Here is a 9190-nt window from a genome sequence, read left to right on the forward strand (position 1 = left end):
CATGCCTTTACCTAGTGTATGTCCTATTAGCAATTCTACTTGCCTCTCTTTAAGCATAAATTTCTTGGGCCTATCCTATTCTTTTTAAGGAATTATTTCTTACTCTAGATTTTATAGTTCCCATTATTGACCTAAAATTTACCACTCTTTTAAATCCCAGAAGGTCTATTTCCTTGTATCCTTCTTCTTTGTTATGGACATTGTCTTATTTCTTTTAATTATACAAATAAAACATGAATCTATAACATTAAAAAATTACAATCACTTCTGTTTATTCTAATTCCCAAATCCCCTTCACTCCATTCTTCAGACACTATCAATTTTCTGATCTTTTGATTGCTTTATTGCCGACCTTTTTTCAATATGGTCTTAGAAACAATACACTTCTGACTTCTTCATTAAGTTTTCCTTAAATGGTATCATAATGTACATATTATTCTGCAGTGTACTTGCTCACTTGCAATATATTTTCCATCCTAACGTAGCAGTACAAGTAGACTATCTGTATAAATATTTCTCTAAGATATAAACTAGGAAAAGTCTTTTAATCAAGTACAATTTATGTATGAATAAATGCAGCCCAGTAGCCCTATAATGTTGCTTATAAATATACACTGCCACCAGTTCTTTTTTGAGAATACCCACATTCTCACCACATTGTCAATATTTGATATTATCAAACATAGTAACTGCTTTTATCTAATATTTTAATAGTGCTATTTGTATTGTTTTAATTTGCATTTACCCAAAAACATTTCATTTTGTTTATGCTTTATTTTATTTATTCTTTGTGATTTGCTTGCTCATATCGTTGTCTTTTTTTCTTACTACTTGGGTGTTTTTAGTTGCTTATTTTTATTATTACTCATATATATCTTTATATATTCCAGATACTCAGACTGCATGACAGAATGCATTTATCTTATCCTGATTTGTCATTTATATTTAACCTTGTGTGATCTTCAAAAAATTCTGAAGTGTTACCATTTATCCTTCTGCTACTTAATGATTTTTTTCACACATCTTACAGTGGACAATGTAAATGTGTAAATGTGCGTATGTGTGGAGTATGTGTGTGCGTATGTATTTCTGGTCATTTCCTTGATTTCTTCATAGAAAGGCTTCTGGTCCTTACTGACACATAAGTATATTGATGTAACAATACTATATTGTTTTAAAATTTTAATTTCTGATGATATTATATGACCTTATTTTTCATAATTTCTTAACAATCCTCATATTTATTATTACCAATGAATTTTAGGATAATTTAATATAGAAACTGTTTATTAGGTTTCACTGAAATTTTTAGAATATATGGGAGTATTTAATAAATTTATTTTTGAGGTTTTATTTTAATCATATAATTTCTAGGTAGATGATTTTGTAGCCTGCCAATATTAACATTTTGGCATTATAGTAAATATCTTATTTACTCTTTTCATTCTTATTGTATTGGCTAGGCCACAAGTAGAAATTAAATATCATTGAAAATTTAATGGAAAACCTTTTAATATTTTACAAATAGACATTATGCATGCCATAGTTTTCTCGTGGACATACAATTTATCAACTTTGATAAAAGTCCTTATATTTTTGCTTTTAACAGTTATTTGATCACTTGTTAGAATTCAGAATAAATACTGTGTATCAAAAGCTTTGTTTTGACACTGATTAAGATGATCACATTGGTTTTCCCCTTTAATCAAAATGGTGAGTTAAATCATATGTTTACTGATATCGACCTATCTTGACTTCCTCAATGAATCCTGATATGCAATACAGATTTGTAGGATCTCTGTTTATGTTTTTAGTAGTTATTATTTGGAATATCAGATTTCTAGTTTCAGTATCTCAGCACATGTGACTGTGATGAATATGAATACACAACCCTCGAATCTCCTTCTCTCTGACTAATTCTGGAAGTGATGAAAACAGTCTGTAGCTGCTGGCCCCTTTATGGATCACTTCAGCTCCGAGGTGACAGATTCCTCCTAAGGGTAAGGGCTGATGCCATCCAGTGAAAGTGGCAAGAGTAAGAAAGCCAGGCCACTCTGGACCAATATTAGACAACTCAGCTAAGCAATTTTGGCTGCAAAGCACCCCACTGTGTTCATCTGAGCCTGTTGTTCAGATATTTTTCACAGCTGAACCTTTCCCACAGCAATGGTACTTCTTTCCTATTCTTGCCATAGGAATTAATTCCCAGGCTGCTACTCCCTAGTCAACATTCCACACAGTAATCTCCCACTTAGGATATATTTCACAGAAAATGCAACTTGCAGTTGATATCAGAAGTTGTCTCAAAAATAGGTCATGGGATAAGATTTAGGACCTGGGTCACTCAACATCAAGCTAAATTGGAGACCCCCTCACTGATGGAGAATTGGATGGTATAGCATGGAAGGAAATCCACTAATCAGAATGATGTACCAGAAATGTGAAATGTATGGGAATATATATTAACTCTAAAGACAATGGCATTGGGTCGACAGGAATACACTGAACTGATGCTCGGAATAAAAATCTGAAAGGCTAAAGTACTTAACAAGCAACTTTATACCAAAATCAAAAGTCCAAAGGTCTCTTTAATATTAATGTGCTCTAATCTCTGGTGAGGAGGCAGGCAAATTGAGAAATAGATGCAAGACTTCTTTTTGAGTCACACTATAGGCCAAGGCAAGCTGATTATGCCAAAGTTAACAACGTAATGGGTAAGAATGGGAATCTGATACGTGGGATGCATATATTAATGCTGAGCCCCTGACAAATCAATTTACAGCAACATAAACAAATACTGAACCCTGAAATGGCAACATTTTTTTGTGAGATCCAATTGACCATAGGGTGAGCAAGTTGACTATTATTATTGCCTTTCACCTTGAAAGGGCCAGGGGGTTACTCTAATAGGAATTAATAGCTTTTCCATGTATTAGTATTCTTTTCAGAATGCTACTATTTTAGGGTTTACAAAAGGTTTATTCCACTGGAACCAGATTTTATATTATACAACATCAAAGAACACTTTTTTCAGAAAAAGAAGAATAGAAGTAAGTGCAACAGCGTTGGATACATTAGCCATAACTCACATCAACTGCTAAGAAGCTGCCAGTGTAATAGATGGTTGGAACATTTTACTGAAAGCACATTTGACACACTAGCTCGGGAGTACCAGAAGTGACACAACAATGAGAAGCCATCCTCCAGAATTCAGTATACACATTGAATTAAAAATCTCTATAAGGTTTGGTATCTTCCATAGGAAGAATATATAATTCCATGAACCAAGAAATGGAAGGAATGGCCCTGCTTAAGTATCTCTGTCCATCATCCACTTGGAGAATGTGTGCTCTCTGTCCCATAATTCTCGTCTCTACAAGTTTGGAGGTTGTAGGCCATGAAAGGAAGAGGCTTTTACCAGGAGACACAAGTGACCCATTTAAACCTACAACTGCCTCAAGGGTGCTTTGGGCACCTTATGTTTAAGGATAAGTAGGAAGGAAATAAGAAAATACTGTCTTTATATCCAGAATGGATCCTGATCATCACAGAGAGAATGAACTGCTGTTAAAACATGGTGGCAGGGAAAATACAATTGAAACAGACAATCCACTTGGGGTCTTTCATTCCTTCCTTGTCTTATTGTGATGCTAAACAGACCTACGCAGCTACTTTACACTTAGAGGGACATGGTAATGACATGAGGCTCAATCCATTGGAATTGAAGTTCTGGGTCAGTCTAGAAGGTAGGACACAGAAACCAGAAAAGATGTTATCCGAGGATAAGAGCCATCTAGATTCGATAGCAGAGAAAGGAGATGGTGAACATCTGTTGCAGTGCCAAGATCAGCTGTAGCCGTGGGAATGTCTTCCATCTACTACCTTTACCCTGGAAAGGGAGGCCCAGTTGAATCTTATAGGAGCTGCTCCTCAAAACTACGTAGAAAAGCAGATTCAAGAATCATAAGGGTAAACTGTGATAGGAATGAAGATGTGCCATCCAGTCCTCCTTCAAGGAAAAACTTGTTGCCCATATGCTGGGAGTGATACCAGCAGACAGCCTTTGGCTGTTAATCCCTTCAGGGGTTGCCTCAACTGCAAATCCACTCCTCCTAAGGTCGTGCTTTCCTGGACAGCCCAAATGCAATGACTATTAGAGACAGACATCCAAAGACCAGGGCATTTCAGTCCAATACCAGATAGCTGAAGTAGAATATTTAGCTCCAGAACTCCCCATCAATTCACCTGAGTTTGTAGTCCGCATGTACATCATAGCTCGTTGCTCTCTCCCTACAAAATCCTCCCCTCCCATAGACATCGATCCCAAGATCATTTGCTAATAAACCTCCTCCTTACCAAATACCATTTCAAAGTCGTCTCTTGGAGAATCCAATTAACAACAAAGATAATGATCTATATTAATTTTCCTTTGTTTTTCAGGTCCAGTTTGCTATTCTGCATATTTTAATAGCTTTATTTCAGAAAATATGAAGCACACACAAAATAAAGAACCACTATATGTCCATTAACTATTATCAAAATTATTAACATTCTATCATCCTTTAAAAATATATTACCTTAGGGTGCCTGGGTGGCTCAGTTGGTTAAGCATCCGACTTAACTCAGGTCATGATCTTGTGGCCTGGGATCAAGCCCAAATTGGGTTGTGCACTCAGCAGGGAGTCTGTTTGTCCCTCTGCCCTGCCCCCAGCTTATTCTCTTTCTCTCTCTCTCTCTCTCTCTCTCTCCCCCCCTCTTTTTCTCTTGAATAAATAAATAAAATCTTTAATTTATTTTTTGTTTTTTATTTTTTTAATTTATTTTTTTTAAGATTTTATTTGCTTATTCATTAGAGACACAGAGAGAGAGAGAGAGAGACAGAGACACAGGCAGAAGGAGAAGCAGGCTCCATGCAGGAAGTCTGATATAGGACTCGATCCCGGGACTCCAGATCACAGCCTGGGCAGAAGGTAGGTGCTAAACCACTGAGCCACCCAGGGATCCCCTAATGTTTTTTTGTAAATGCAACATATATACTTGTAGTCATCTTCTCCAGTTTTGTTATCATAGATATTCCATACTTAGAAAATGAAGTGGGTAATTCCTCTTTTTTTCTATACTTTAAAAAAATTGTGTAAGATAATAATATAGACTGAATTGTGTCTCGTCACTATTTGTATGTAGAAGTTCTAACCCCCACTGTGATTAGGTTTGGAGGTAGGGCCTATAAGGAAGTAATGAAAGTTAAGAGAGGTCATTAGGGTGGGGCCCCGGTCCAGAAGAATGAATATCCTTATAAGAAGAGACCACAGAGAGCCATGTGTATACATACGTGTGTGTACACACTGAGGAAAGGCCATGTGAGAACAGAATAAGAAGGTGGCCATCTGTGAACCAGGAAGAGGGCTCTTACTGGAAACCTGCTGGCACCCTGATCTCAGGATTTTAGCCTCCAGAACTGTGAGAAAATAAATTTCCATTGTTTAAGAACATAGTCTTTGGCATTAGTCAGCCTGAGCTGACTAATACAGGTTTTAGTACACAGAGGCCCTGTGACAAGTGACTAAAAATGTGGAAGTGGTTTTGCAGCTGAGTAAGAGGTAGAGGATGGAGGAGTTTTGAGGTGCACTTCAGTCAAAACCTGGGTTGTTGCAAAGGGATTGCAGGTAGAACATGGGTGTGAAAGGTCCATGCTCTAATGAGAGCTCAGAAAATAAAGGGGAGGGGTGAGGTAATGAGAAAACCTCCATTTCCTTTCTTTCTTTCTTTCTTTTTAAATATTTTATTTATTTATTCATGAGAGATACAGAGACAGAGACATAGGCAGAGGGAGAAGCAGCTCCCTGAAGGGGAGACCGATGTGGGACTTGATCCCAGGACCCCGGGATCACAACCTGAGCCAAGGCAGACGCTCAATTGCTAAGCCACCCAGGCGCCCCAAAGCCTCCATTTTCTTTAAGAATTTATAAATAATTATGAACATAATATGGGTAGAAATTTGGAGGTCATAGGCCATTACAGGGATGTCTCAGAAATAAAGACAGGATATTAGAAAAGGGAGAAAAGGTGATCCCCGCTATAAAATGGCAAAGAATTAGGATTATATGTATTCTGATGTTTTGTGGAAGCTCGAAATCAGAAACAATGAAATGGTATGTTTAGCTGAGGAGACTTCTAAGCGAAATGTTGAAGGTGTAGCCTGGGTCTTCCTGACTGGTATTCGTAAAATAGGAGAGGAAAACGACGAATTGAAAATGAATTGTTAAGCAAAACATAACCAGAACTTGAAGATCTAGAAAATTCTCACTCTATTCCTATTTCAAAAAGCAGAGAAATTGTGTACTGAAGACAGCACTAGGGGTGTGACTAGACGGCCATTCGGGAAGGAGGTTAGTGTGAGTGTGAACTCTGAACCTAATCAGCTGCTTCACCAGCAGCCAGGAATAGAGGTGGGATTGTACCTGCAGAAACTGCCATCTGGACCTTGCTTAGAGACTTTGCCAGCTCGGACCAAAGGGAACAGGATGACATGGTGGAGCTACTTGGTTGCAAACATGCTTTGTCCTTCAAGAAAGGGGAAGGTTGACCCCAAAGGTTATTCAGAGACCATCACGGCTGCCACTCGCAGCACAGGCCCATGGGGCTAGACTTCTATTTCAGGAAGCAGGTGGCCCTTGCAGCGAGCCCCATAGGCAGGGCCCCTACACAGCCCAAGGGGGAAGCAGCAGCCTAGAGCCACCATATTGGACCTGCAAGCCAGAACATTGAACCAGACAAGACTCTTCTCTACCCCTGAGATGTAATGGAATTTGCCTTGCTAGGTTATGACTTGTTTAGTTTCCATTACCCCTTTCTTCCTTCTAGTTTCTCCCTTTTGCAAGGGAAATGTCTATCCTATGCCTGTTCACCCCTGTAGTTTGTAAATCCATAACTTGTCTGGTTTCAGGGGTTCACAGCTGGAGAGGAATTTTGCCTCCAAAGGTATCAAATCTCAAATCTCACCCACATCTGATTTAGAAGGTATTTAGATGGATGTTGACTCCGGACTGTAGAGTTGATTTCTGGAATGAATTTGGAAGCTTGGGGATGTTGGGAGGAATGAATGAATTTTTGCATGTGAGGATATGAAGTTAGTGGGGAGGAATGAGTGCTATGCACTGGATGATGCCCCCCCCCCAACTTCACACGTTGAAGCCCTGACACCCACTCTGACTGTATGTGGAGACAGGACCTTCAAGGAGGTCATGAAGGTTACATGAGGTCATAAGGGTGGCTCCGTAAGAAGAGACACCAGAGAGCTCGCTTGTGCGCTCCCCATACGTGTGCGCCTATGAAATGCCGAGTGAAGGTACAGTAAGAAGGTATCCGTCGGCAAGGTGGGAAGAGGGGGCTTATCAGAAACTGTCTATCCTCCGCCCCCCCCCCCCCCCCCGCCGATCTCAGACTTTCCAGTCTTCCAAACTGTGAGAAAGTAAATTTCTGTTGTTTAAGTTACCTCGTCTGTCCTACTACATTATGAAAGCTCCAAATGGCTACTAGAGATTAGAATTATCCTCCAGCCCTTATAGAGAATGTCCTTATAATTCTGGTGACTGCTTTCTTTTGGGAAGCTGGGACATTTGCTCCTATTCAATTTTGGAATTTTTAGGCATCATTCTCTTTGTTTAGTTTGATATATATATTTATTGAAATCAAATTATAAATCAAATCTTACTTCTTAAATCCCTAAGTGTCATTGCCATGCCCCACTCTATTATCTGCACATATTATCACAGCTAATATTATTAATATGTTTATTTATGCCTTTCTCAGACTTTTTTTCCATGATCCTTCTTTAATATATGGGTTTTCATTAATATTTCAAAGAACTACAATTGATTATACTAATCAACAAGTTTGGTGGTCTTCCTTCGCTTGTTTGTTTATCACATCGATTTCTGTTTTATCTTTTTATTCTTTTTTTTTTCCTGCTTCTGTGTTCAAATTCTTTGTTGATGTTTTCCAATTTCACTGAGAGTTTAATTTATTAGTATGGCTTGTCCTTGCTGTTTAATTAATTTATTTGGGTATATGCTTTCTCAGAGTGCAATTTCAAAATTTTCCTCTTGGATTGTGACTGGTAGAAATGATTTATATTTTCAACCTAGATATATTTTGATTTCCTTTTTAAGATACACATTTCTTCGATTTTTCTCTGATTCCCAGATTTTTAAAAAAAAATATAAAAAAATATAACATCTTTGATATCTTATTTCATTACATTGATGAGTCAATATAAGCCATAGGGGAATGCTTGCTTGACTTCTTTATCTATTTATTTATTTATTTATTTATTTATTTATTTTATTTTTTTATTTTTTTTTTTAAGATTGAATGTCAGCCCAGAGCATGGTCAAATTATGTGAATGTTTTTGCTGCTAGGTCTCTAAGTTAATATTTCATACCTTGTCTGGTCTCTAAATACTCATATATTAGTTCAAGTTCCAGTTCGATACAAACACTATGTAATCCTATTTTTTCCTGTACTGTCACAGGATGGTTTTAACACATCATAACAAAATATCCTTTGTCCCTCTGGCCTTACTGATGGAAGAAGCTGCCTTCAGGTGTCAAACTCTGGCCTGGAGTCAGCCTTAGATGGCTGATAAATTGCTAAACATTGGCAGGATGAAGCTTGACAGTTTTGTCCCTGAAATGAATCATTCCTATATAGGATCACCGCTGGGAAAAAGAATTAAAACACAAACTATAATCACCGGGGGAAAGAGGAAATCACCTACAGGAGAAATCCAGAGGTGAGAGGCAGGCATTGATGAGGAGCCCAGCAAGAGAGAATTAAAAGAGGGGAAATAAACAAGTACTAATTGAGTCAAATTTTGGGATCCCACAGATGGATCCAGCTCAAGGGATTAATCTTCCAAAAGGAACAAATATATCATGAAGCGGCTTGAAGCCTGGAGGGGAGCCAGCATTGAAGAAGAGGGTAAAGGGTAGATTAGAGGTTGGGGAAAAGATCAGGGTACAAAAGATTATAGGCAGTGGACTATTGGCATTAAGGTTCACGTATTTGTCCCGTGGGCATATTACCAGTGCTTCTCAAATTTTAATTTGAGTATGAATCACCTGGGGATCATATTAAAATTGCAGATTGTGATTCTCTAGGTAGAGGTTGGGCCTGAGCTTCTGAATT

Source organism: Vulpes lagopus, chromosome 3, assembly GCF_018345385.1.
Source record: "Vulpes lagopus strain Blue_001 chromosome 3, ASM1834538v1, whole genome shotgun sequence".
In the NCBI taxonomy this organism is placed as follows: domain Eukaryota; kingdom Metazoa; phylum Chordata; class Mammalia; order Carnivora; family Canidae; genus Vulpes; species Vulpes lagopus.